The sequence below is a fragment of the Tamandua tetradactyla genome, chromosome 13, assembly GCF_023851605.1.
Source record: "Tamandua tetradactyla isolate mTamTet1 chromosome 13, mTamTet1.pri, whole genome shotgun sequence".
NCBI classification, from domain to species: domain Eukaryota; kingdom Metazoa; phylum Chordata; class Mammalia; order Pilosa; family Myrmecophagidae; genus Tamandua; species Tamandua tetradactyla.
In genome coordinates this window covers 93,547,968-93,567,243 of record NC_135339.1, presented here as the reverse complement: position 1 = coordinate 93,567,243, position 19,276 = coordinate 93,547,968, and the positions used below count along the sequence as shown (strand labels likewise).

General features: G+C 49.5%; 2 long non-coding RNA genes across 4 annotated transcripts; one reads left to right on the top strand and one right to left on the bottom strand.

The window, feature by feature from the left end:
• Nucleotides 1-671: 671 nt before the first annotated feature.
• On the bottom strand, nt 672-12,784 carry LOC143653306 (uncharacterized). The gene is made up of 3 exons (XR_013161244.1): nt 12,648-12,784; nt 12,313-12,402; nt 672-832 (listed from the first exon to the last, which is right to left on the bottom strand). It is a non-coding gene; the product is annotated as an uncharacterized LOC143653306 (long non-coding RNA).
• A 1,030-nt stretch (nt 12,785-13,814) lies between these two features.
• On the top strand, nt 13,815-18,690 carry LOC143653305 (uncharacterized). Of its 3 annotated transcripts, XR_013161243.1 has the most exons (4): nt 13,815-13,976; nt 14,092-14,414; nt 17,236-17,483; nt 18,404-18,690. It is a non-coding gene; the product is annotated as an uncharacterized LOC143653305 (long non-coding RNA). The 3 variants fall into 3 exon arrangements; XR_013161242.1 differs by lacking the exon at nt 18,404-18,690 and having other exon boundaries at nt 17,236-18,024; XR_013161241.1 differs by lacking the exons at nt 17,236-17,483; nt 18,404-18,690 and adding an exon at nt 14,963-15,582.
• The last annotated feature ends 586 nt before the right edge of the window (nt 18,691-19,276 follow it).

Below are 19,276 nucleotides of genomic sequence, written 5' to 3'. Positions count from 1 at the left end.
GGCTTCAGTGTTCTATAGTTTCTCAGGTGATGATTACGCATCACGAAGAGCGAGAAACACTACGATAAACCCCGGTTCTCGTGCTGAATTTGCCAACTGGGCAAGTGCATCCAGCAAGTGGTCCCAGGGAAACGGTGCCTCCAGGACCCCCAGGGCTGAGAAAGGGGCAGAAGCCAGGCTGGGCTGGTGGGGGAGGCCCTGCTGTGAGAGCTTCGCTCCTGTGTCTCGCACCCACTGGCACACACATGGCATAAGTGTATTTCAGAGGCTGCGCTCGGGACCTTCCAGCCCTTTTATCCAGCCATAGCCCCACCTGTGAACCCTTCACTTTTAATTCATCTTTCCATCATCTAGAGCCCATCCTCCAGGAACATTTACAAGCAGGATACATTGGTAGAATTATCTTATGAACTTCCTTCTTTAATACATTCATGGAAGGTTTCTTAACTAGAAATCAAGTTTTGGGGACACAACTTTTTTTCCCCAATCCATTTTGGTAGAAAACCTGAACTCATTTTTGGCATACAGTGCACGCTCCTTGATATATAATGTTTTAATTCCTGCCTAGGAAATCATGGGGTTTTCTTTATTTTTTTAACTCAAAAGGTCATCAGAGTATGTGTACGTAAAAATCTCTTATCATCCATTTCCTTTGTATCATGAAAATTCACAGGTCTGTCCCCACTCAGGATGAATTCCTCATGTGTGAGGTTGATGATTTCCTGCAGCAGTCAGGCTCCAATGGGTTGCATGAGCTCTGCAACTCACGGCGATGGGCAGCTGTTACAGGGCTTCACTCTCGCACAGCTGGTGGGATTCACTGATAGGTCACCTGAGAAGACAAGGACATCCAGTCCATGGAGGGGCCACCGAGGGGAGTGGAGGTCAGCATGGCTTCTCGGTTGGTTCTGTTTCTCAGCAGAGCCTAACTCATACAGGTTTTGGTGCCAGGAAAGAGAGTGCTGCTATGCAGAAACACCTACACCTATGGCAGCAGCTTTGGAACTGGATAATGGGTAGAGGCTGGAAGAGCTGTGAGGCACTCAGTGGGAGAACTTTCTAGATTGGCTGGAGGAGATGATTGGTAGAGATAAGTATATTAAAGGCAACTCTGATGAAGGCTGAGAAGAAAATGAAGAGGGCTGTAGCAAGAGTTTCCATCCACTTATAGTGTGCATATATCCTTATGAACATAATGCTGGTAGAGATATGGACATTAAAGGTGCCTCTGGGAGGCCGGAGAAGGAATGATGGATGTGTTATTGGAAACTGGAGGAAAGGAGCTCCTTGTTATAACATAGCAGAAAATTTGACAGAGTTATGTCCTAGTGTTAGATTTAAAGTGGAATTTATAAGCAATGATCTTGGATATATAGCTGAGGTGATTTCCAAGCCAACTGTGGAAGATGTAGTCTGGTTTCCTTGCTTATAGTAAAATACGAGGGGAAGGAGATAAAGCGAGGACTGAATTGTGAAGCAAAAGTGAGTCAGTACTGGATGATTTGGAAAATTCTCACCCTCTCCAGGGGATGCACTTTGAAGCTAGGACGAGAAGCAGCTCAATAGGCTTCCCCCGAGACCCCGGAGAACAGCGCTCTGTACGAGGGTGTGGCTGAACGAGGACCCAACCAAGAGTCTCAGAGCACGTCAGGAATTCAAATGCAATCATCCAGGAAGGATTTGCAGAGGAATCTGTCTTCTGGTGGCTTGTTCTCCAATTGCACAGAAAGCTGACGAGAGTTCTGGTTATTTTGTACAGAAAAACAGCCCTGCCATCCTGGGCTATAAGGGGTAGAGATGGGATGAAATGAAGAAAAACTGACTTTGATGTTAGAAGCAGAGGTCTAGGAAGAAGAGATTTCCATGAGATAAAAGAGAAGGGCTTTCACCCCAGCCTTGGGAGGAAGCAAGGCTTCTCCTAGAGTTGAGAGGGTACTGCCTCTGCTCCAGTGTTGAGTGTTTGGGGAGAGTCTGGTCATTGTCCAAGCACTTGGAAAGGATGGGGCTGCAAACACAGCAGGCCAGGAGGACAAAACACTGATCTGCAGAGGACTCTCAGGTCTTCTAATGGAATTTGCCCTGCTCAATTTCCGACCTGCTTGGGGCCTGTGACCCCTGTCTTCCTTCCAGTTTCCCCCGTCTGGAGCGTGAGTGTCTGTTCTATTCTAGACCACCGTTTCGTTTTCGAAGCAGATGATTTGATTTCTAGTTTGCACAGGCCCACAGCTAGAAAGGAATTTGCCCCAGGATGCATCATACCCATAATTTTTGGTGTGATTTTGATTAAACTTTGGACTTAGAATTGTCACTGAAATGGCTTAAGATGGGGATGGGGTGAAAACATTTTGCATGTGGGAAGAACAAGTCTCTTGTGTGGTCCATAGAATGGGCAGACTGTTGGCGATTGGGTCATGTTTCCCACCAAAGACGTGTTCAAGCCCTACCTCCTGGTCCTATGGAGGTGAATCTGTCTGTACATAAGACCTTTTAAGATGCTATTATTAGTGAGGGTATGGCCAAACAGAATGCAGGAAGGCCTTAATCCAAAATCGTTGAGTCCTTATAAGCAAATCTACTTATTTGGACACAGTAGAAGTTAATAGGAGCCAGAGAAGGAGGCAGATCCCCAGGGGACAGACGCAAAGATGCAAGCCAAGGACCCCCAAGAATTGCAGCAAATCAGCACCAGGATGCTGTAGATTACGGGAGAAAGCACCATCTGTCAAGACCTGTTGGACTTGTAGCCACCAACACCATGGGATACTCCACTCCTAAGGTTTAGGCCACCAGTGGGTGGTGTTTGTCCTAGCAGCCTGGAGGACGGGTTAAGGTCCTATCAGTCTCCCCGTTAATGAAGACACTTTGCCCAATCTTTCAATAGGGCAGTCACAGCATTCCATGTTTTCAGAACATTCATTCTGAAACCGATAACATATGCAATGTAAGACAAGCTGCCAGCTTTCTTTTCAAGGAGTTGGCATGACATTGATGGCCAGAACTCTTGATTTTTTTGGACACCTGAACTGGCCTAAATTTTTACCAAAACCTCGATTACGAAAACATAAAGGTTCTTGGAGTCTGATGAAATGATGTGCTATAATTGAAGATGGTAGATACAAAGAGTTTCTATGGTAGTAATCAGGGACCCTACCCCTGGTGTCTGCCCAGGGAAGGCAGATGACAAGCAGACAGGGATTGCAGCAGTCCTGTCTCGTGCAGACACTGAACCCTGACAGAGGGGTTCTGATCTGCGAACACAGGAGTTGAAGACATCAAGCCAAGTCAGGGACATAGAGGCTGAAGGATCAGAGCCATGGAAGGAAGGCTGATAAGTGGCCAGGGGCAGGAGAGACGAGGGGGCCAGTGCCTGAGCCAGGATTGAGCCTGGCCCTCCACAATCATAAAGGAGCCTGGAAGGGGAAGGAAAGAATGGAGAGGAGGAGCCCAGTTCCATCCGTCCCTTCCAAGGGAAGATCCATCCCAACCACACACAGACCAAAGAGGAATTCCGAGGACAGACTCAAGGAACTTGTTCTCATTGTGGAATCTCCAGCCTGGTCCCCAGCCACTGTGCATCAGCTTAAACGCACCCTGCAGTCCCTGCAGGATGGCAGTGTCTGCCACTGTGCTGGGGACCCGCTTTGTGGCTCAGCACCATGTGGGGGTGTCCTGAGGTTCCAACCCAAACTACCTCCTCCTTGATGCCTCTGCCTCCTTTCCCCGGGCCCTTGGCGGGTCTGGCCCTACTTCATAGCCCTCCACCCCAGACCCTCACCCCATTAACTGGTTCCAAAAGCCTCTCTATACCTCTCTGCAGAGTCTTTCACGCTCTCCTTGAAAACGATTTTTGCCTCCTTTAAGACACCTTGCCGCAGGAAAAGGAGAAGAGAAAATGGGATTTATTTTTGTCCCTTTGACGGTGGTGACATTTCTTAAATAATTTTTTTAAAAGACTTGGAGTGTTATTTTATAAAGGGGCAGAGAATGAAGCCTGCCTTTTTGAGAAAGTGATGACTTAAGCACTGCTTCTCAGTTTTGCAGAAGGAAGCTGGGTCACTAGAATAGTTAGAATGGAGAAAGTTGGGCCTCAGAGGACCAGAGGGCTTTGCTCTTTAAAAAGCAGGGAGGTCGCTTTAGTGAAGGTGGTGAGCAGCTCACAGCTGGACAGCTGGACACTGGAAGGACAGTCTGACCTATTCCAGCTGGGAATAAACCCTGAGGTGGCCAGAGAGCTAATGATGAGGACGAAGCCATTTACAGAGTGAACCCTAGGTCCTTCTGCTGCCCTGCTCAGGGGGCCTTGCCCGGGGGTCACGGCCAGTGATTCCGGTTGGGGTGGGCTGCGTTGCTTGTTTGGTCAGCCCCGGGTGAGCAGAATTATCAGGGCATTTCGGTACCTCGACTGCTTGGCCTCAGGAGCCCGAACCAGGTGTGCAGAAGCCATGAAAAGCATCCCCCAGGCTGAAGGCTGAGTCTGAGCTCAGGGAATTCCCCTGCTTCCTGATTGGAGCAGCTGGTAGCACAGGCAGGTGTCCAGCCATCCCCCTCCTCAGACATCCCGGTTTGAGCACGGCACAAATGCCGCTTGTCCATGGAACAGATGGTCTAGTTTTGTGAGGAGCTGGTCATCTCTCTCTCCCTCCTTCAGGTCAACCAATATTTCCCCATGAGCCTCCAGAGGACCCTCCCTCAGCCCTAGCCCCCTCCGCAGCCCTGGACCTCACAGTCCTCCATATTAAACCTCTGGAACCTTTTCCACCCAAAGCCTACACAGACCTGTGCCCTTTGATAAGAGAGAACTTTCAGTGCTAGCTTTCCTTTAATTTTTAAAATAAGGAAGACAGCATGCAGCAGGAAAGGACACTGGCTGGGGTCAGGAGGGGGTGGGGTGGTGGGGTAGGGTGAGGGGTAGGGAGGCCGGTTCTAGCCCCAGCTAGTCCATTATCCCACTCAGGACTCTCCTCACATCCTGTTCTCGACCTCCCTTTCCTCATAAACAAAATAAAATGACAGGCACATCAGTTCAGCATTCCAGAATGGAAATGTTCTCTTTTCCCTTTTAACCTGGCCATAAATGATAACTGCACCCTCAGAAGAAATTATGCAGTCCGAAGAACAAAGAGCAGGAATAGAATTTAAAAGGATGAGTCACAAAGACCTATGTGGAAATACCATGTATACTAGCCTGGATGCAACTGGAGGTCCAAGAGGGGGAGAGAGAAAGAATGAGGCAGAAAAATATATCTGAAAAATTAATATCCTCAAATTTACCAAAGTTGGTAGAGAATGTTGCTCTTATAGATCAACAAATACTAAGCAGGACACAGACAAAGAAGACTGCCGGTAGGCATAACGTGGTCAGATTGCTACAACACAGAGACAGGGAGGAAGCCTTGAAAGCAGCCATCGAAAGACGGCACAGCACGTGAGAGAAAAGAACTGTGCAAGTGAAGGTGGGTTTCAGAAATAATGAGGCCAGGAGACAACTGAAAGACATCATGAAAGTGCCAGAAGGAAAAACATAAAGTAAAGCCAGAATTCTATATTCAGTGAAATGATCCTTCGAAAATAGAAATGAAATAAAGACATTTTGGATAGCACACATTGAGAGAGTTTGTCACCAGCAGACTGCAAAAGCAAGTCCTTCAGGCTGAAAGGAAGGGACACCAGATGGTACTGAAGAGTACCAGATAGAGCAAATATATGGGTAAACATGAGCTCTTTAGAGCAAACAAAAATTAATGCAATATTTTAGGATTTTAAGTGTAAGTAGATGTAATTTATATGGCAACTAGATCACAAAGAAGGCAGGCAAACGGAACTATGCCGTCATCAGGCTTCCTATATTTCACTTAAAGCAGTAGCATTTTAACTACTGTGATAAGTTAAAGATGTATATCATAACCATTGGAACCACTAAGCGATAGCTAACAAATCATTTGAATAATCTAAATGGAATGCTAAAAAATTACTACATTAGCCCAAAATCAGATAAGAAGAGAGGTAAAGAGAAACAAAAAGTAGGTGAAAAAATGCAAAACAAATAGTAAATGAGTATAGCTAAATCTGATCATATCAATAATTATATTAAATGTAAATAAACTAAAATTCCAAATAAAAAGCAGAGATTGTCGGACTGGATTAAAGGAAAAAAAAAGCAAGACCCAGCCATATGCTCCCATAAAAAATGCATTTTTAAAACAATGATGTGATTAGAATAAAAGCAAATGATGGAAAGTTATATATCATACAAACACTAATCTTAAGAAAGCAGGGGTGGATTTATTAGTATCATACAAAATAGATTTTAAAACAAGATGTATAACTAAAGTTGAAGAACATTTCTTGGCATTAAAAAGATCAGTACATTAGGAATACATAACAAGTATAAATGCCTATGTGTCTAATAAAATTGCTTCAAAATACATGAAGCAAAACTTGACAGAGCCAAAGGGAGAAATAGACAAATCACAAAATGCTATTAGCTAAAAAATATGTGAAAATAATTTTAGGGAAGGAAATGCACAGCAAATCATCTGCAGCAATAATTTATAACAGTAGGTGCTCCATCAATATTTATTCTCTTTCTACCTTTACGCTTTATTAAAGACAGCTTTTTCATCGAGCACTTCAATTTATCATGTGCCTGAGAATGGGTGTCTCTTTTCAATCTTGAAGGTCCTCGATAAATGTGATTTAGTTGCAAATGTTAATGCGTGCTTTATCAATGAGGAGAGAGACGTGACACATAAAATCACTGAGCCTGGCCATGGAAGATTCACAAGCAGAAACTGTGCTGTCATTCTCAACCTCTAGCATTTTCTGCACTTGACTTTTAACATTCTAGTCTTATTTTCCTCCCCAGATGCTCAATTCGGAGGCAAAGAACGTGAACTACATTATTTGATTTTTCAATGACATAACACATTCCACAGTGTGATATGAGGTGATAGAGAGGAATGCGAATTTGTGATTAGAACAGTGAAATTGTCTCATTTCTGGTGTTTTGCTCTTATTTTAAAATTTAACAAATGCTATTTAAATGGAATGCTGAAATCCTAGGAGTCTAATTTATTGACTCAATTCATTTATTTGGTTATTCATTCACCCATCGCAACAAGGTAGTTGGCATTCTAATGCTGGGCAGAGCACTCAGTAATTTACCTCTAAGGAAGACAATTCCTTAGTGTGCATTACACATGCCTGGCACATCCCAGAAGGTCAGGCTTCCTTCTCTTTGTTGCCACAGTGCTTGCACGGACTTGGGTTCTCAGCGGCCTCCTTTCCCACCACGCCACCCCCAGCCTCACCTGCCACCCTCCTGCCCTTCGAGCTGATTCTAGTCACAGCGTGATTTAAAAAATCATGAACACTCTCTACCCAGCCTTTCCCAACCTCACTTCTGTCTATTCTGCCTTGGGATGAGGGCCAATGAACAAAGTCTTCTCTCGTTCATTTCCAAGCCATCTTTAGAAATGAGACAGGATGGGTTCTGTCATGGGTGGAATGGTGTACCCCAAAAGGTATGCCCAGGTGCTGTCCCCCAGAACCTGTGAATGAGCTCTTATTTGGAGGCAGGGTCTTTGCCGGGAATTCTCGTCCTGCTTCCGTAAGGGACTTGCTGGCTGGGGAGGGGGAGACTCAGCTCAGTGTCCTGGAGGCTGATGCACAGGGGCTGAGCGCCTGCGACCCTGACACTATGTCTTTACTTCAGCCTTTGCTCAGTGTCCCCCAGGGTCAGGAAGGCTGTGGGAAACACTTCTGGAATTCATCAAATGACCACAACGTGTTGATAAAGCACCAGCTGTCTTGCAATGCCTTGCTTCTTCTTAAGAAATAAGAGTTTGTGCCTTATGAAAACAAAGACAACCGGGGAGTAGGATGATCTGTGTACCAGTCTATTATGAGTCAGGAAGGAGACGACCCAGGTGTGGATTAAGGCACAGGCACTACGTCACCGCAGACTGTAGCTGTCAGAATAGGCTGTAAAATGGGGTACAGCCTGACCCATGTGGACCCTCCTAGCCAGCACCGCACCCGGGCTAAAGTATCATCTGTAAGAGTCAGTTCCACGAGGAACTCTTAGTCGGAGACACAGCTCAGCCCTTGCACAGAGACGAGGACATGTCTAAGAATTATCTAAAACGAAAGGGGTTCAAAACCTCACGGCTGTCTCTGCACACTAGGAGAGTTTAGAGCAAGTGAGTGGTCTGGAAACGTCTTCCTAGAGCAGGGACCATTTGGGATGAGTGCTCATGGGGTGATAACTACATTCCGGAGCTACGACCTGCTGCAGGCCTCCCTCCCACCCACTCCATTTCAAGACGTGACAGTGCCCCAGGAGCCGGACCCACTGTTCTAGTTTCCATCTATAGGAAGTTGCTGCCTCAGTTTACCCTTGTGAACTGCTCTGATGCACTCACAGCATCTGTTTAACCTTTGTCATCACCAGTCTTTTAGTTGTGCTTTTATTGGGTATGGCGGTGATTTGCAGGTCACGAAATATTTTTAGCTCTCTAACTTTTAGGCACAACTTTTGCCCCCCTGAAGACACCAAGCAGGGTCTTGAGACTTGTGTGGACCGACGAGAGCAGAAGTGATGTGTGCCACATTTTAAGAGCGAGTGGCTGATTTGACACATTCCTCTCTTCCTTCTCCCGTGGAGCTCGGCTTCGCTCAGCCCCAGGCCTTGAGCAAGAACAGCCCAGCCTCTGAAAAGCCCCTTCCAGTCACTCCCAACACGCTGGACCCTCACGCTTTGTGGCGGGGAGACCTGTGGATGGCATGGGGCGGCAGCCTCGCCGATGCTTGACGGGTGTCCCCAAGGGCAAAATCAAGCCAGCTCCTTTGCTTGTTGCCTGCACTGCCCAGGCTGGTGTGAAATACTAGATTAAATTCTGAGATACGATCGACAGACGGAGCTTTAAGTGAGAAGCTTGATTAGTTTTGATCTACTTTGTATTAAGACGAATAAAATGTAGTTTTTAAAGAATCGGAATAAAGAAAAACCTTCCGGAATTTTGTAAAACATTTTATGGGCTTTCTGCAGATATATTTACGATGCAATCATATTTAAAGGGAGAGCGCCCCCCTTGCCTATTTTGAATAAAGAGGTGGAAGCCAAATTTAATGCCCATTATCTACAAGGTGGTTAAATCCAGGAGTAGGATTCCCCAAATTATACAACTGTTGGCTCAGATAATCTGACTCTTTTCTTTTCTCAGATAGCAGCTATGCTATTACAGGATGGGGTCACCGAGATTCTGCAACGTAAGCGGTGGTGAAAGGTGAAAGTATTTCTGTTGGCTTTTCCAATTCCTTGGCCAATGAAATGCTAAACCTAAGTCAGTTTGAGGTCTATTCTTCAAGTTCAAAACACACTCCAAATTCGTCCTCCACCGTCTTCCAGAAACGTCATTAGTTTCACCAAAAAGATTAGAGGGTGGCAATTACGGGCACCCTTGAACTCTGCTGAGTGCTGAAGGGAAAACTGGTGACTTGGGTTTCTCGGAGGCCGCTCAGCTCTTCTGGAGCCTGCCATCCTCGCCCAGACACCAGCTAGCTCAGGCAGCTCCTTGGAAAAAGCTTGGAAGGGACCCTCGGGAGTTGAAGGGCTCGGATTCAGCAGCAGCCCGGCCCCTCTCCAGCTTCTCTGCAAGCGGAGAGCTGTGTGCCTCCTATTTCCCATGGAGTGCGCTCTGCTCACAACACCCAGCAGGGTAGAGGAACCAACTCGATAAGTCCAGGCTTCAACCCTGGCGAAAGCCTCTGCACAGACACTGCCATGCTGGCTCTCCAGGAGGCACGTGGACACCGTGGACACGGGGCCCGTGTCCAACACCACGTGACTTCCAAACAAAGGCATCGTGAGCCGCAGGTGCAGTGAGTGGAGAAGCACGGAATGCGTTTTTTGTTGTAATTTTCACGGCTCTGCTGAAGGGCTCCCCAGCCAGCACGAGGCAGCCCCGCGTCTCCGCTTCCCTTGTCTGCTTCCATCGAAAGGACCCTCTTGACGCTGGAAGCTTCTCTGACAAGCCTTGTGCTCCATCCTGCATAACTAACCTGTTCTAGAACAGCTGTTTTCCTGCTTTGCAGGCCGAATTGACTCAGGAGCAACTGCTGTGGATGTTCAAAGTTTTCGTCTGTGTCTTGTTGACAGAAATCTTCATGCTTCTGAGTAAAGGTAGTGCACAGCCCTCTGCCTTGTGGGACGTCGCAAGCTGAACCTCGTTGGTGAAGCACCGATGCTAAAGGCTGGAGCATCAGCTTCCGCAAGCCCTTCACTGCGGACGACGTTGGCTGGGGGCTTTTTAAAATTTTCTTTCTTCTTTCTTTCTTTCTTTCTCATTAAGGAGTTTTAATTCTGATTTCTTTTTTAACTGCAAACATTCTCTCTGCCCTCCAAGAGGATGGGATTCTGGAGGCTTCTGCCAAACTGGCGAAGCTTTAAAAGATGGTCGTTGCCGACTTCCGACAGGCCTGAAGGAGCAGCTGGTCTGCGGACCGGGCAGACTAGGACGGAGAATTACTTGGCTTTGCTCTGTCCTGTGAAGAAACCGAGAGCTGCTTTGCCAGCCTGTGTACAAACCAGTGACATGGTATAAAGCTGTCACCAGAAAACAGGTGGTCGGCTGATATTTGTTTTTTAAATGTGTCCAGAATTAATTGGCTTATATATCGCTTGGCACTGAATCCTAATTGGAGGCTGTAAGACACAAGGTTGAAAAACGACTCCCCATTGTGCCCTCGGAATGCAGAAGGCAAATATTTGTGTATTCAGTGGATAATGCAGCCGATAATCTTCTATTAAACCGCATACCCAATCCCATCTGGAAAGTTCAAAAGAAAACTATTTCCCAATTATATGTTGAGCTGATTGTTCTTTGTAGTTCTTGTTTCCTATATGAGGCTTTTGTGGCAATCACACGCTTGTTGATAAATGTTTTTGATTAAAGCTGAGAGAGGCAGGGAATCAGGTCTTTGGATAAACAGCTTGCCATTTAAAAGAATTCCCCCGAATGTATGACAGGCAAGGAATGATTTGGGTAAGTGTTTTGCTGGGGGAAGTGGGGAGAGGGAAGGAAGGAGGAAAGAAAGGGGAAGACAGAGGGAGAAAGAGAAGCAGGGAGGGAGAAATGAGCAGTGTAGGGGACTACGAGCTCTGGGGGGACCTGCTCCTAGCCTGTGGGTCCCACTCTGCCTCGCCGTGGGGGGCTGTGCCACGTCGCCCCAAGACCCATGCAAATGCAGGCAGCACACGTTGGCAAGGCGCAGCCTGTGTGCTCATCCAAATCCGCAGCCTCAAAGCAATGACTCGCCTGTGGGCTGAGCTGGCCAGGGAGCCGGGGAGGGAATGCCAGCTTCTCTGTCTGATAAACAGCTCGCAGGTCTGATGGCTCAGGTCCCAGCTGGAGAGGGCGGGGAGGACTGCGGATACCCCCCACCTCAGGGGCCCCCACGCCCTGTCTTCATCGGGAACGTTGGGTTCACTGTCCTTTGCTTGGCCAGGGACTGTTGACAAGGAGGCTGTAGTGCAGGGGCTTTCCCAGCTGGCCCCTTCCCTACCCACCTGTGAACCCTCGTCTGCCCTGCCTCTGTGGGCCCCTCTTTCTCAGGTGAGCGGGTGTCCGCCCCTTTCTCAGGTGAGGGGGGTGTCCGCCCCTTTCTCAGGTGAGTGGGGTGTCCGCCCCTTTCTCAGGTGAGCGGGGTGTCGGCCCCTTTCTCAGGTGAGCGGGGTGTCGGCCGGGTTGCAAGGCCGCATCTCCGCTTAGGGAGCGCACAGGACGCTTCTCCCAGGTGGACGGGGTCCCAGTGGGAAGCTGGCCTGGAGAACTGTAAGTTAGAGGGGAGCCAAGCCCAGGAGGCAAAGGAGCAGCCGGGGAGAGGAGCACGACACAGGGGCCGGGCTTTCCAGAAGCTTCCATCAGCAGATTCTCCTGTCCTCTCTGGGCCCTCGGCCAGCGCCGGGACTCCCGGCTCCCTCCCCCCCGCTGACCTCGCCCGAGCCCCTCCTCAGGCCTGCAGAGACACGTCCTCCTCGGTGCGCAGGAGGGGCTCGGCGCCTCGGGGCTTCCAGTGCGGGCTGCAGACCTCGAGCAGGGCTGGCTCCGGGGGGCGCAGTGTCCTCCCTTTTACGCTGTGGGTGCGATGGGCGCCTCTCCGCTGAGTTCAGACAGGATTCGTGCATGTCACCCAAACCCCAGGCACCAGGGGACGGTGAGGACGCCTGCAGGGCCCGAGACGCCTCCCCCAAGGTGCCAATATGTGGTCGCGAGCTCTCCCTCTCTCCTCCCCCCTCGGTAAACCCCTTACCCAGGGACACACACGTGGGCCCATTCCTGCTCCCCCCTCCTTGCGTACACTCCTCCTACACGTATGTGTGGGTGCACGCTTGCTCGCTCTCTGGAATACAGGGGCATGGGGAGAGATGAGGGGGAATGACAAGGGAAGAGAGAGCCAAGGGTGGGAGTGAAGCAAGGAGGGAGCAGAGTGGGGCAGGGGTGTCCTAGGAGAGCAGGGGTTCGGAGGGGCTGCGGGCCCCCAGGCCAGAGTATCCTAGGAGCCAGGGTGCTGGAACACGGGCGGGGCCAGAGTCCACCTCTCCAGGTGCCCCGGCGCAGAGGGAATGAGGGGACGAGGGGGTGCACCAAGTGCAGGGAAGCTCTTCTGCAGCTGCAGACATGGCCGGGCTAAAGCCTAGGGCTGCCACTGGCCCCTGGGCCCTGGGCGGTGGGTCACTCCGAGGGGTGCAGGGACCCCGTCTCCATCGCATGCCGCCCGCACCACCCCCACACCCAGCCACTGAGCCCGGCCTCCTTGGGGTAACCTTAGCAGGCCCTCGGATTCCATTGTTTCCATGGCAACAGAGTGCTTCCCAGCGGAAATGAGAGAGGCTGAAAAGATGAAGGAACCACCCAGCAAAGCTGCAGTGCAGGAGCTCCTGGGGGTCTACCCAAGGCCCCTTTTCCGGAGCATGTGATGGGCACCTGCCTCCTGTGGCAAGGCCTGCACTGGTGGAGGGGTTGGGGCCAGGCTGGGTGGGGCCGGGCATGCCGCTCTCCCATCCCTCACCCGGCTGGGAGGCTGCTGGCCTCTGAAGGGTGGCTGGGCAAGTCGTTTTCACAGAGGACATGATGGATAGTCTCATCCTGATCTCAACGTGATGGTGGGACAAGCGGGGAGGCAGTGAGGAGCAGGGAAAGGGAGTGTGTGGGAGGGGCAAAGTTCCAAATAAATTTTGAGTGCAGAGAGTGTAGCCTGGAGGCCCCGGGCTTGGGGCAGACCCTACCCGGTGCCCCTGCTTCTTGCAGACCCACCCGCCTGTGCCCTCCTCAGCCCCTCAGATGCTCTGGGGTGGGAGCTACTAACTACATGAAGACAAAAAGTGCTAAAAACACCCAGAGCGCTTCCTTGCCTTCAAAGGGTAGGAGTCAGTGCCCAAAATGTTTGTCTGCAAAACAGAAATGTCCAAAGGTAGAAGATGGAGCATTCACCAGATGTGAAAAGATGCTTATCAGGGTGGGGAAGTGTTGCTGAGATCTGCCTGACCCTGAGGCTTTGGGCTGTGGGGGCCACAGGAAGGTCCGGCCTGGCCCTCTTGTCCTGGGCTCCAGGGCCTGGAACCAGCTGATCCAAACGTGGTGTGAAGGGGGAGCTGGGCTTAGTCCTCAGTCCCAAGCAGACACACTTGAGGCTGACCTTGGCCCCAGAGGAGCAGGGATTGGCCGCACTGAGTCCTTATGGAGTGGACAACCTGGCCAGGGGACCCAATTCCTGTGGGGTTTGAATCAGACACCCCCTCCTCCCACAGGTGCCTACGTGGACAGGCTATCCGCTGTGAGCATGGGAAGCCGAGTGTGCACAGGAGAAGCGAGCTGTGATTTAAAGGCGCCTTCTTGCCCCATCGTTCACTATTTCACTCGAGCTGAGCTGCAGGGGGAGGGTGGCGAGAGGCTTCATAGCACAGAAACCAGGCCGTAAGGTTTTTTATTGAGCAATCTTCTGCTTCTCAGAATATCTCAGGTGGGACGACAGCTAGAAGTGATGTTCAGGAATGGCTGAAATAATACATCGATTTTTGTATCCTGCTAGATTCCATACTGCCGTGAATCATCCTTTCTCCAGGTGCCCTGTAAGTAGAGGGTGGCACCCCTGCCCCGGGCTCTGCGAAGGCGGCCCATCCATCACTGGGGCAGGACACTGGGGTAAAGCCCATCGCTCAGTGTCTCGCACCCCCTCAGCGGGGTCCACCGTGCCAAAGCAGCCAGGAGACCCCTTCCCCAAGGTGGGATCATTCAGCTAGGATTGCTGCCAGCCAACCCGTCATTTTATGTGAAGAGACAAAATGAGTCCATCGATTGATGGCTTCACATTGATCCCAGACACCTCGGGGTGTGGCGGAGACCAAATTGCAGGTGAGAAACCAGACTCAGGTTTCCTGGACTGTAGAGAAAGTGACGGCTCCCGGGCTCAGTTCTGCAGAGCCGCGGTGGGCTCCGGGCACCCGGGTGCTGAGCGGCCCGCTGGGGAGCTCAGGGCACAGTGACCTGCAAACGTGACCTGCTTGCGTGGGGCGAGCTCCTTCCAGGCTGCCCAGAATAGGTGGTTTTCTGGTGAAATGCCCCAGTGCCCCACGTGCTCTGTCAGTGTTAGTCACTGTGGCTTCTCTAAGATCCTTCAGGATGTATTTATCAAACGCCAGGCCCAGCGACCTGACGTGCAATTAGAGGTTTTGGAATAATGTGCCCAGAATGAGGGAGCTGTTGAGCTCCTGCCGTGGGGTAGGCATGTGGACCTGCTTCCCCTAATGAAACCAAGGAATGGGCACCCTTTGTGGGGTGGGCGGTGGTACCCCAGTGTCCTTGGGGAAGGGAGGGGAAGGCAGGTGCCGTCGGTGGTCCCAGTCACTCTCTCGCCCTCGGGTGGGGTCGAAGCATGTGGCTCACCCATCTTCACTCTGCAGCCTCGGGGCTCTGGATCCCAGACAGGCAAGAAAGCAGCAGGCACGGGCGTGTGAGCCCCAAGATGCGCCCGTTTTCTGCAAATCTTCTGAGCACCTGTTGTTTACCAAGAGCTCCCCAAGATGCATCCATTTTCTGAAAATGTTCTGAGCACCTGCTGTTTACCAAGAGCCTCAAAGGAAACGAAAGTGAATGTCTCTATTCCCATGGTTTGTGCCCTGTGAGAAGAGTCTCATCAATAAGGCAACATCAGTCATGATGAAGTCACCTAACGGGGAGGGCAGAGTCCAGGGAAGGGCAAGCAGGGCTGGAGAGACATCAAGAAATGTCCCCTGGAGAGAACCTCCCCTAAACTGAACCTCAGAACTGGAGAGGGCAGCGGCCACAGCCCTCAAGTGGGCATGGGTGGCGTGGTAGAGTAAGGCCAGTGAGGGACCTGTGGGCAGCAGGGAGTATGGGCGAGGCCTCGTCCAGAACTTTCCAGGCATGGGACTGGAGATTCCCTGGGGCATCTCCGCAGCTTTAACCAGGTCTGCAGTTTGCACATCACCTGTGAGCAGGCAGACTCCTCCAAGGAGCTCAGAGCGTGTGGCTGCTGGATTCTCCGTCGGTGTGTCCCAGCATGCAGGTCCTCCCTGCAGCTCCTCCCTGCAGCTCCTCCCTGCAGCTCCTCCCTGTGGCTCCCGTGGCCAGCCCTGAGAAGGAAGCCCCCCAGTGAGATTTCCAAACACGTAGAGGCAGAGGAAAGGCTGAAAACGTGACAGAAGGGGCTGAGGCATTTTGAAACAAAGCATAACCCGCCTCACATTTTCCTTCCAAGGCCCGTCTTTTCAAAAATACAATTTCAGTTCAATTCTTGAAAGTGACTACATGACTGGGTGTTGACAAGCCAGGACACCGAAGCCCTTCCCCTTGAACAGTAGGCATTTAAGGCTGCAATTTGCACTGTGGGTTCTCCCCAAGTTATAGCCAAGGCTGAGGCAGTAACTCCCGGGGACAAGAAAGCCTGCCTTGCTGACCTGGGATCTCAGAGGCTTGGTGGTGCTTGGAGACCCATCTTTAAGGAGCGTGATTCTTTCTTCTGCCCCATGAGATGGAGAGATGAAAAGATGGCCAAAACCCACCCAAAAGTGAGCCACATTAACACAGTTGAGTGTAAGGGGCTTGGCCGGGGGGCACCTGCCGCCCAGAGACAGCCCGGGGGCCCCTCTGTGGAGGCAGCTCAGCATGCCCCTGGCACCAGCTGTGTGGACGGGGCTTTCCTATGGTCAGCAGGTTGGAAAGGAAGAACTAGAACTCGGAGTCTGGCTCCAGGTTGAAATCCCACGTGAGCTCTCTCTGGCCATGCACAGGCCATTAGGAAGGCTCTGTGTCCCACACCATGTCCGTTGCACGGACCGAGCAGGGCAGCCCCGGAGGTCCACTCAGACCCCAGGCCCTGGCCAAGGCAGCCTCCCCACACACCCACGTCTCCAGCCTGCACGCCCCTCTGAGGCTGCCCTGGGGCAGGCGGTGGGCACTGCGTGGCCGTGGTGCCCCTGCCAGCACCCCTGACGGGAGGCCCTGCGGACACTGACTCAGAGCTCAGGGCTTCCCAACTCCCGCCCCTCCCCCAGGCCCTGGTCCCATCAGTCAGGGGGAGACCTTCTCCCAGTGCCGAATCTGCGCCGACACGTGTGACCCTTGCCAAGCGCCATCCCACGGGGAGAAAAGGGAACACTGGAGAAGCCACTCCCTGTCCATTCAACTCCTTGCTTACGCTGTTACCCTAAGTGAATGAAGACTTTATTGCTAAATTCAGTTTAGCAATTACGACTACTTGTCGTAATTGACACTGGCAGCGGGCTCGCTAACAAACGAATTCTGTTTGCAGACAGGATGGTACCATATGTAGAAAACCCCAGGGAGTCCACAAATAAAAGCTATTTCAGTAAACAAGTTCAGTTAGGTTGCAGGATACAAGATCAATATACAAAAGCCGTTCGTATTTCTATTCACAGCAGCACATAATCCAAAATGAAATTAAGAGAACACTTTTGTTTATAATAGCATTGGAAAGAATAAAACATTTAGGAATAAGTTTAATAAAAGAAGTATAAGACTTGGAAAACTACAAGGCATTGGTAAAAAATTAAAGATCTAAATAAATAGAGAGACACCCCACAATCAAGAGTCAGAAGAATTAATATTTCTAAGATCTTAGCACTCCCCAAACTGAACTATAGATTCAATACGATATTGTTCAAAATGCCAGATGCCATTTTTTTTTTTGCAGAAATTGACAAACTGATGCTAAAATTGTTATGGAAATGCCAAGGACCCATGATAGGCAAAGCAATCTCTCAAAAGAAGACTAGAGTTGGAGGATGCATGTTTCCAATTTCAGAACTGACTGCAAAGCAACAGTAAATCGAGGCTATGATTACCGCACGTGATGCTAACGTGAGGAGAGACACATCAGCCAGTGGCACAGACATGAGAGTCTAGAAATAAAACTTCCCGTTTCTGGGAGATTTTCAGCAGGTGAGCCAATTCAACGGGACTGAATTATCTCTTCAATAAATGGTGCTGGGGCAGCTGGACAGCCACGTGCCAAAGAAAGAAGCTGGGCCTTTCCCTCACTCCCTGTGCAGAAAGTCATTTATATATGACCCTACATGTGGATTTAAGGACTGGAATTATTAGACTCATAGAAGGAAACATAGGAAACTTCATGACGTTGGGTGAGGCAAAGCCTTTTAAAATACGCCACCAAAATTCACCATTTTAAACACAAACAAGCCATTAAAGAAAAAATTGGTAAACTTAAACTTCATCAAAATTAACAAGCTCTGCCCTGAAAACAATCCCATCAAGAAAGTGAAAAGACCAGGATGAGAACAGGGGAAAATATTAAATCCTATCTTTGATAGGGGATTTTTATCCAGAATACACAAATAATTTGTACAACTATGTAATAAAAAGATAAGCTAATCAAAAATCTGCAAAGGATCTGAATAGATATTTCTCCAAACAATATATACAAATGGACAACAAATGCACAAAAATGTATAGTCTCATGAAATGTCCAAAACTGTAAAATCTAGAGAGATAGAAAGTAGATAAACTTTTGCCTGGGCTGGGGAGGGGGAGGCAGGGAAGTGACCACTGCTAATAAGCAAAAGTCTTCTTAGGATGATGTTCCAAATTTAAATGTTCTAAAATTAAAATGGGGTGATGTCTGCACACTGCATGGTGCGTGAGTTGTGCCTTGCTAAAGCGATGTAGAAAATACAGCGATGATTGAGCCAACTTTGTAAAAACATTCGTGGGAAGGAATCAGGGCAGCTTCGGACTGTGGTCTCCCCTGGGAAGGAGAAGCGATGGAGGAAACTGCAGCTTTGTATTTCTTAAAAAGAAACGTTAACATGTGCTCAACTGGTTATAAATCTTCTTTCCTTTAGGATGGTTTTGCTATCCTGTCTGGAGCTGCTGCCCCTTTTTCCCAGGACCCCTGGGGGCCCTTCCCTGCTGTTTGTCTCCGGGGGTGTCATTCTTTGGAGCAGGGATTTACTTGTGTGCTATGTGTCCCTGCCACCCACTGGAAGGCAGGGGCTTTCTCTTCGCTCCCTGCTGCTTCCCCGGGCTTAGAAGAACATCTGGTCCAATAAGCGCTCAATAAATATTTGTTGAAGTAATAAATGAAATTTGAAAACACTAAAAAGAAATTGGATACTATTCTATCATATTCCCCCTCGTGATGGCGTTTAGTAGAACTGATATTCCTGGGATATTTGGCAAATTTCACCCGTAAGAATAACTGGGTCGAGAGCCTAAGGGGATATTTATTCTTTGAAGTATCTTTTTTAATCTCTTGAAATTAGTGAGGAATTGTTAGCATTTCTTCTGTTAAATATTATTTGAGTCATTTACAGTTAGACATGTATTTGTTCAGGATAAAATCAATTATTCTTTTGGCCTCTTCTTGGGAAAAGCAAAGCGTACACTTTTCCATGAGTACATGGGCCACAGCTTATTTCCCCGAGGAAAACTACCATCATGTGCTTGAGATAGCAAATCTGTTTGAGCAATTTTATTTTGGCTGAAATAAATACATAAATGTACTATTATCGTTTTACTTTGGATACACATTTTGTCACAATTCCATTTGCACAGACGTTTGGGTCCAGAAGCTTTGGCCGATAAGGAAGGCTGTGCCACCAACCTTCTCTCCGTTGTGTTGCAGCCTTCCAGGGCGCAGGGTTCCCTCTCAGCTGGGGGTGAACTCACACCTCACTGACCCCACAACTCTGTCCAGCTGCTCCTGTGTGCAGCAC